Source organism: Arachis hypogaea, chromosome 14 (assembly GCF_003086295.3).
Source record: "Arachis hypogaea cultivar Tifrunner chromosome 14, arahy.Tifrunner.gnm2.J5K5, whole genome shotgun sequence".
Lineage (NCBI taxonomy): Eukaryota > Viridiplantae > Streptophyta > Magnoliopsida > Fabales > Fabaceae > Arachis > Arachis hypogaea.
Genome location: NC_092049.1, coordinates 74,864,877 through 74,874,547, shown reverse-complemented (window position 1 = coordinate 74,874,547; position 9,671 = coordinate 74,864,877). Strand labels below are relative to the sequence as shown.

The window sequence follows — 9,671 nt, the reverse complement described above, 5'->3', positions numbered from 1 at the left end:
GAAGCTCTGTTGTAATTTGATGGATCAATATTAGTTTTCATTATTCTTCTTCTATCTTTTCTCTTGATTTTACTAGAAAGCTTTCAATCTTCATCCAATTGGGTAGTTATCTTGGAAAAGAAGCTATTCATACTTGGATCTCTTTTGAACCTTGGAAGAGGAATGAAGAGATCATGCTATAAATGCTTTCTCATGTTGGACCAAATTGGGGTTGGAAGGATATGGTGACTATAATTCTACCAACACTTGATTTGGAAATGCATGTGGTATAATCAGTGATCATACTTCATCTCTTCTCATGAGCAATTGACCAAGGAATTGGCTATTGATCAAGATTTGAGAGATGGAATTGCAAGGAATTGTAATTCGATCACTTAAGATTGCCAAGGAGATCAATAAACGCATTGATTGAGGAAGAGATGAAAATGAACTTGATCCGGAGAATGCAACATCTCCTAAACCCAATGAATTCCCCATTCTGATCTTACCCATTCTTTTTAATTTATGCAATTTACTTTTATGAGCATCCTCCCCATTCCCATTTAAGATTCTGCAATTTACTTTCCGTCATTTATTTCAGCTCTTTACTTTTAGCATTTAGATTTTCTGCTAATTACTTTTCCGCCATTTAAATTCCTGTAACTCTCAAACCAAATTCTGCTTCGCACAACTAGAACATCCCTCTAATTAAAGTTGCTTGACCAATCAATCCCTGTGGGATTCGACCTCACTCTATTGTGAGTTTTTACTTGACGATAATTCGGTATACTTGCCGAAGGAAAATTGTTGAGAGACAAGTTTCCGTGCATCAAGTTTATGGCGCCGTTGCCAGGGATTGATTTTGTATCAACAATGATTAGGTTGGAGGATAACTAGATTGAGGATTTTTCTTTTGTTTGATTTAAATTTCTGTTTGAGTAATTTACTTTCAGTTTTAGTTATTTCTTCCCTTTACCCCTTACTCCTCTTTCTTCGTTATTTACAATTCAGTTCACTAACCCACTAACTGTTCGATATATTGCATCACTCACACTAACAGCATTTCTAACAAGAATAGTTTCTGCATTTATTTCCTTTCCTGTGCCTTGTTGGTTGTATGACAGGGAGAAGAGGCGGGGCTTCAACTTCATTTGATTCTGAACCTGAAAGAACCTTTCTTAGATTAAGGAGGGAAGCAAGAGGAAAACGAGAAGTTGGTGCGAAAGAAGAGGAGGAATACTTTGAACCAGACATGGAGGAGAATATGGAGAACCATCATGAAGAAGAGGCTCACAACCATGGCCGAGAAGGTCCAGCACATCAGGCTGGGCAAGAGAGAAGGGTTATGGGTTCGTACATCAATCCAAACCCAGGAAATTGTGGGAGTAGCATCCAAAGGCCAACCATACATGCCAACAACTTTGAACTAAAGTCACAGCTCATCACCCTTGTTCAGAACAATTTTTCATTCGGAGGGTGTGTCCAAGAAGACCCCAATCAACATCTGACCACCTTCTTGAGGATATGTGATACTATGAAGTCTAATGGTGTTCATCCTGACACCTATAGACTACTTCTGTTCCCTTTCTCACTCAAGGACAAGGCATCTAAATGGCTGGAATCCTTCCCAAAGGAGAGTTTTGCAACCTAGGAAAATATGGTAAACAAATTCTTGGCAAGATTCTATCCTCCTCAACAGATCAACAGGCTGAGAGCTGAGGTGCAAACCTTCAGGCAGCAAGATGGTGAGACTCTATATGAAGCATGGGAGAGGTTTAAGGACCTGACAAGAAGGTGTCCACCAGATATGTTCAATGAATGGTGCAGCTACACATTTTCTATGAAGGTCTTTCTTATGAATCAAAGAAGGCAGTAGACCATTCATCCGGGGGATCTCTGAACAAGAAAAAGACCATTGAAGAAGCCATAGATGTCATTGAGACTGTAGCTGAGAATGACTAGTTCTATGCTTCTGAAAGAGGCAACACTAGAGGAGCGATGGAGCTAAACAATGTGGATGCACTGCTGGCCCAAAACAAGCTTATTACCAAGCAGCTGGCTGACCTCACCAAGAAGATGGAGAGGAACGAAGTAGCAGCAATCACCACCTCATCAGCAACCCAAGAGGGAGTGAATGCAGAGGCAGAGGATGAGCAAGAAAGCCAATTACATTAGAAACTCATCCAGGCAAACCCATGATCCATACTCCAAGACCTACACCCTGGTTGGAGGAACCACCCAAACTTTGGGTGGGGAAATCAACAAGATCAAAGCCAAGATCAGAGACGTCAACACCCCAACAACCATGCAGCTCACCACATTCCACACAGAGATTATATCAACACCACCCTAACACACCTCTCCACATCCATACCAAAACCAAAACAACCCTTCTCATCACTCCAATCCAACCCACCATCATCTGAAGATAGACTCTCCAGAATTGAGACTCTACTTGAGGGCATATGCAAAGAGATTCAAGATAATAAGGTATACAAGGAGGAGGTGCGAGCCAATATCACAAATCAGGGAGACACCATCAAGAGGCTGGAATTTCAAGTGGGATACCTCTCCGAACAGATTCCCAAACCTACTGATAACTTCCAAGTGACACAGAGAAAATCTGAGAGGTGAAGCAAAGAAAGTCAGATGGGAAGATTGCAAGATGGTTACTATAAGTAATAAGGAGACTAAGGAAGAGCTGAACAACCCATTAGAACAACCTGAAGATACTTCAGCAGGAAAGCAGGGGGAGAATCATCAAGAAACCACAATTACACCGAAGGAGCTGACACAAAAGGAGCTGCTGAGACTCTATGTACCCTTTCCCCAATTACTAAATGGCTGTGTAGAGAAGATACTATACTCAAGGTTTCTTGATATGTTTGCATCTCTCCATGTAAACATACCATTCATCAAGGCCTCCAACAAATGCCCTCATACATTAAGTATATGAAGGAGTTGCTGACCAAGAAAAGCTCACTCAAGGGAGGACAAACAATAGTGATGAATAAGGAGTGCAGTGCTCTCATTCAACCAGAGCTGCCTACAAAGAGGAAGGACCCAGGGAGTTTCTACATCCCCTGTGCCATAGGAGAATCAATGTTTGATAAAGGACTCTGCGATTTAGGAGCAAGCATCAACCTAATGCCTTTATCCCTTGTGAAGAGGCTGCAGATCAATGAGATAATACCTACAGATGTAGTTATAAGGCTGGCTGACAAAACTCAAAAACAAGCAGTAAGAGTAGTTGAAAATGTGCTGGTGAAGGTTGGAAAATACTTCCTGCCCACAGACTTTGTCATCTTGGACATGGAAGAGAGTCACCTTCACCAATCATATTGGGAAGACCATTCCTAGCTACAGCCAGAGAACTTATAGATGTGGAGCGAGGGGAGCTAATTTTGAGGATTCATGATGAACAACTCACTTTCAATGTTTTCAAGCCCTCACAAGAAACAGATCAAGAGAACAAAGAACCAAGCAAAGATCATAGTGAGATACTGAAGGAAGAAACAAGTACTGAAGCACAACCAGCACATCTGGGAATCCCCTTAGTTGAGGAACAAGGCAATCAGCAGCTGTCACAGCTCAAAGAAAATCAGGAGGAACCTAAATCACCAGAGCTATATGAGACCAGCAACAAAACCTATTTGGAAGAGGAGGTCACAAAGAGCAAGGCAACATCAAAAGGAACAAAGAAGAAGGTACCAAAGAGGTGGAGGAACAAGAAGATCCCTACAGAGGACTTCTCTCCAGGGGATAAAGTAATCTCAGCTTACTTCCCAGCCATTCCCCCCGATCTCCCCACCATCCCATCTCAGCTACCTAAAGTTTTTACCATCAACAGAGTTCTCTCCTTGGAACATGTGGAGATCCTTGATGAAGCCAATGGAGATAGATTTACTGCAAGGGGGAAGACTTGAAGCACTACCAACCACCCTGATAAAGGCAGAACGTCAAGCTAGTGACGCTAAAAGAGCGCTTTGTTGGGAGGCAACCCAACCTAAGGTAGTTTCTTTTTCATCGTCATTTGAATAAAGACCACAAGTTGTTTCCCTGTATTACAAGAAGCTAAGTTTGGTGTTTCACACCAAAACAATCCAAGAGTGAAAGTGTAATTCTAAGTTTGGTGTTCCACCGAAGATATTAGTTAGAATCACACTACACTCCAATGGCAAAATGCTAGCTCCAACTAATCAAGGGAACCACTTAGCAGTAGTTTAGTCTTTAGTTAATAGTTGCTTAGTTAATAACAACGTATGAAGCTCTTTGCAAGTATGCAATCTGTTGTACTAGGCAAGGAACTAAGTTTGGTGTTCACACACCAAATTAAGTTTAGAAATTCACAAGCATACATGCAAGCTAACTATTTCTCAAGTGCTTTGGGAACAAGCAACTTCCAATAACTTGGCAGGAGCCTTCTGAGGAAATGGTGCACCATCATCCAAGGAAGTGAAGGAGCAAAAACTATGGATGATGATAACAAGGGGACAGCTAGAAACCATCACCCGAAGGTTGTATTGTTACTTAATTCCATATACTAGAAATGCTAAAAAATTGGAAGTCCCAAGGTGCCCTTGATTAATAGTTACTCATTAGTTTAAAATCATTAGAATTTAATGTTTGTTTTTATTGCTTTTGTCATATGTGTGCTGTCCATGATACCTGCTGCATCTTCACCTTGCTTACTTGTATGTTTGTCTCCTTTTTAATCAAATAAAAAGAGAATGCGTGTTATCAAAAACCAGAGTGGAATCCATATTGTGGAGTAAATTCCTAATCTTGTGGTGTGGTAATAGATTAGCTAAGTTAGTTCACCAATAAGGTGGGAAGGCAACTATCTGTCCTGAATTATATGCTTGAAACACACCCAATGAGACTAGCTAAATAATAAGATCCGAATAAGAAAAAGGGAAAGAAAAAAATGAAAGTTAAAGAATAAAAGAAAAAGAGTAAGAAATAAGGCTAGGCACCAAGGGTTTGAATCTTGAGGCAAGTGTCTGTGGTGTTCTTGTGTAAGGGATTTACTTGGATGAATAAGCTCTTAGGGGTGCCTTATCACTTGGTAACTTGGGTTAACTAACTCGGGATTATCAGTTGAAAGTCCACTATCAAAAGTAACCTTTGTTATAGAACGCTTAGTAACCCAAAGAGGTGCTGGACACCAAGGTCTCAAGAAAGAAAATAACAAACCATGTGCCTGTGGTGTGTATGTATGGGGAAAAGAGACTTGAGGGAGTAAGTCCTTAGGGGTGTCTTAACACCAAGCACCTTGAACCAACTGGTTCGGGAGTGCTAGCTGAAAGCTTATCTTAAAGAGTCGCCCCCTCACAGAGCACCTAGTCTGAGAACACAAACGAGCCCTGAAATGACAAAAAGGATCAATGAATAAAAGTTTCATAAGGTGCAGTCAAGTGGGTATTCCAGGACATGATAAAGGTCTGAAAGCCAGTAAAGGAATGAACCTAAGTTGATATGCATGAAACCACCATAAAACCAAGGACATAACTTCCACAATAATGACTCATTTCTCTTGGCATTTTATTCATCATTCTCTTGTTCCAGTGCTTGCTTAGGGACAAGCAAGCTTTAATTTTGGTGTTGTGATGCCAGGGCATTTTTGCCAGTTTCACTGACCTTTTCTTTACTGTTTTAGGGTAGTTTCATGCACTTTCTTAGGAAATAAGCAAGTTTTGGGGTAGAATTTCACTTACATCTTGATTCAAGCAAACATGGTGCACTTTACATGATTTCATGAGAATTATGCATGAATTTAGTGACAAATTGGATGATGCATGTCTCATGATGTGGATTAGAACTTTGATGCACTTTATTGCTTGATTTCAGGACAAAGGAAGCAAGAAAGAACCACGTTAGCAGCCACGTTAGTCTCACTAACGTGGAATAGGAGCTAGCTTGCAACGTTAATGAGAAAAGTAATCACCAATAACGTCCTCGAAGCCATCATAGCCCACGTTAAGAGTCACGTTAACTAAGTTAACGTGAACTCTAACGTGGAAGAAGAAAGTGGATCCAACGTTAGTGACACTCACCTTTTTCACTAACGTTGGACCAAGCTCATATTGGCCACGTTAACTTAGTTAACGTGGACTCTAACGTTGGGAAGCAAAAGAATGGCCAACGTTAGTGACACTCACCTTCGTCACTAACGTTGGACTAAGCCACTTTGAGCCACATTAACTCCCACGTTAACTTAGTTAACGTGGAAGCTAACGTGGAGAAAGCAAATAATCGCCAACCTTAGTGACACTCACCTTTGTCAGTAACGTTGGAATGAGCCACAATGAGCAACTATGAGCCACGTTAACTCCCACGTTAACTTAGTTAACGTGGAAGCTAACGTGGAGGGAAGGATGATGATCCAACGTTAGTGACACTCACCTTTGTCACTAACGTTGGAGATGGCTATCATCACCACGTTAGAAGCCACGTTAACTTAGTTAACGTAGATTCTAACATGGGAAGTAGGGGCATCTTGGAACGTTAGTGACAAAGGTAAGTGTCACTAACGTTCTCGAAGGATTGGCAAGCCTACGTTAAGAGCCACGTTAACTAAGTTAACGTGGACTCTAACGTAGGGGGAAGGGAGGACTCTCAACGTTATTGGAAAAGGTGAGTCCCAATAATGTGTGCGAAGGACCTAGAGGCAATGTTAGTGGTCATGTTGGTGCCACTAATGTTGAAGTTAACGTGGATCATCCCTGGGTTAGGAACGTTAGTGAAAAATGTGATTGTCACTAACGTTCTCGAACCCACACTCTCACTTAATGTTAACGCCACTAACGTCCTTAGCTAAATACCCTACCTACTTCACACTTTCTCTCTGCAAGTAAAGCTAAGCCCACTGAAGAGGATAACTGCTTCAAACTCAAGATCCAAAGGCCCATATCCAAGACTTGAAGAACCACCTAGAAGATCAGAAGAGTAGTATATATAGGGGTAGTTTTGAATTAGAGAGGAGCTTTCGGGAAGTTGGAGATTTGAGAACTATTCTCTGTATAATTTACTCTGCACTTCTAGTTTATTTTTTAGAATGTATTCTCCATCTTTGTTTTCCATTTCCAGAGCTATGAACAACTAAACCCCCTTCATTGGGTTAGGGAGCTCTGTTGTAATTTGATGGATCAATATTAGTTTTCATTATTCTTCTTCTATCTTTTCTCTTGATTTTACTAGAAAGCTTTCAATCTTCATCCAATTGGGTAGTTATCTTGGAAAAGAAGCTATTCATACTTGGATCTCTTCTGAACCTTGGAAGAGAAATGAAGAGATCATGCTAGAAATGCTTTCTCATGTTGGACCAAATTGGGGTTGGAAGGATATGGTGACTATAATTCTACCAACACTTGATTTGGGAATGCATGTGGTATAATTAGTAACCATACTTCATCTCTTCTCATGAGCAATTGACCAAGGAATTGGCTATTGATCAAGATTTGAGAGATTGAATTACAAGGAATTGTAATTCGATCACTTAAGATTGCCAAGGAGATTAATGAACGCATTGATTGAGGAAGAGATGAAAATAAACTTGATTCGGAGAATGCAACATCTCCTAAACCCAATGAATTCCCCATTCTGATCTTACCCATTCTTTTTAATTTCTACAATTTACTTTTATGAGCATCCTCCCCATTCCCATTTAAGATTCTGCAATTTACTTTCCGTCATTTATTTTCAGCTCTTTACTTTCAGCATTTACATTTTCTGCTAATTACTTTCCCGCCATTTAAATTCCTGCAACTCTCAAACCAAATTCTGCTTCGCTCAACTAGAACATCCCTCTAATTAAAGTTGCTTGACCAATCAATCCCTGTGGGATTCGACCTCACTCTATTGTGAGTTTTTACTTGACGACAATTCGGTATACTTGCCGAAGGAAAATTGTTGAGAGACAAGTTTCCGTGCATCACTAACCAAAGCTCTCACCTATACACACACTCTATATACTTCTAAAATCATGCCTAGCTACCCAAAATTCCCACTTTTGCATTACATACTCATTCATAACTCTTCTTTAATTGTATCACATATGCATTGATCTTTCATTAGCTTAACATTGGTGTAATTTTGTCCCCTTATTTATTTATTTATTTAATTGAATATTTTTGATTTTTTTATTAAAAATATAAAACTAAACATAACATATCAATGCACATGGATTTTTTTTTTAATTTTTCTGGTCTCACATGAGTAGGTACCCAAATTCCTAATATTTTATCAAAGTAGAACCATAACACATTCCCTTATTAACCCATGTTCCCACAATTTCCCCACACTTAGTTGATACACAATCTCTATCTTAAGCTAACCAAAGATTCAATTGGGGTAATTAATTTGTTTTTTCTGCTTAAGGCTAGTGATGTGGTAAAATATAAAACAAGGAGGATGATGAGCGGATAATTTATACGCTTTTTGGCATTGTTTTTTACATAATTTTTAGTATGATTTAGTTAGTTTTTAGTATATTTTTATTAGTTTTTAAATAAAAATCACATTTCTAGACTTTACTATGAGTTTGTGTGTTTTTCTGTGATTTCATATATTTTCTGGCTGAAATTGAGGGACTTGAGCAAAAATCATATTCAGAGGTTGAAGAAGAACTGCAGATGCTGTTGGATTCTGACCTCCCCGCACTCAAAGTGGATTTTCTGGAGCTACAGGAGTCCAAATGGCGCGCTCTCAATTGCGTTGGAAAGTAGACATCCAGGGATTTCCAGAAATATATAATAGTCCATACTTTGCACGAGTTTAGATGACGCAAACTGGCGTTCGACGCCAGCTCTCTGCCCTATTCTAGAGTTAAATGCTAGAAACAGGTTGCAAAGCAGAGTTAAACGCCAGAAATAGGTTACATAGTGGCGTTTAACTCTAAGGAAGACCTCTGCACGTGAAAGCTTCAATGCTCAGCCCAAGCACACACCAAGTGGGCCTGGAAGTGGATTTCTGCATCATTTACTCATTTCTGTAACCCTAGTAACTAGTTCAGTATAAATAGAACTTTTTACTATCATGTTAGGCATCTGATCTTTGATTAGTTCTATGATATCTTAGACCTTTATGGGGGCTAGCCATTCGACCATGCCTGGACCCTATTCTTATGTATTTTCAACGGTAGAGTTTCTATACACCATAGATTAAGGTGTGGAGCTCTGGTGTTCCTCATGAATTAATGCAAAGTACTACTGTTTTTCTATTCAATTCAAGCCTATTTCTTCTCTAAGATATCCATTCATACACAAGAACATGATGAATGTGATGATTATGTGACGCTCATCATCATTCTCACTTATGAACGAGTGCCTGACAAACACTTCCGTTCTACATGCAAACAAGCTTGAATGTGTATCTCTTAGCCTTCTGATCGTGAGATCAGAGTCTTCGTGGTATAGGCTAGAACTATTGGCGGCCATTCTTGAGATCCGGAAAGTCTAAAACTTGTCTGTGGTATTCCGAGTAGGATCTGGGAAGGGATGGCTGTGACGAGCTTCAAACTCGCGAGTGCTGGGCGTAGTGACAGACGCAAAAGGATTACTGAATCCTATTCTAGTATGATCGAGAACCGACAAATGATTAGCCGTGCGGTGACAGCGTATTTTGGACCATTTTCACTGAGAGGACGGGATGTAGCCATTGACAATGGTGATGCCCTACATAAAGCTTGCCAT

The 9,671-nt window shown here is 40.0% G+C and overlaps 1 non-coding gene across 1 annotated transcript; it reads right to left on the bottom strand.

Moving 5' to 3' along the window:
• Positions 1–1,684: 1,684 nt before the first annotated feature.
• LOC112746255 (small nucleolar RNA R71) lies at positions 1,685–1,791 on the bottom strand. Its single transcript, XR_003174148.1, has one exon. It is a non-coding gene; the product is annotated as a small nucleolar RNA R71 (small nucleolar RNA).
• Positions 1,792–9,671: the final 7,880 nt, after the last annotated feature.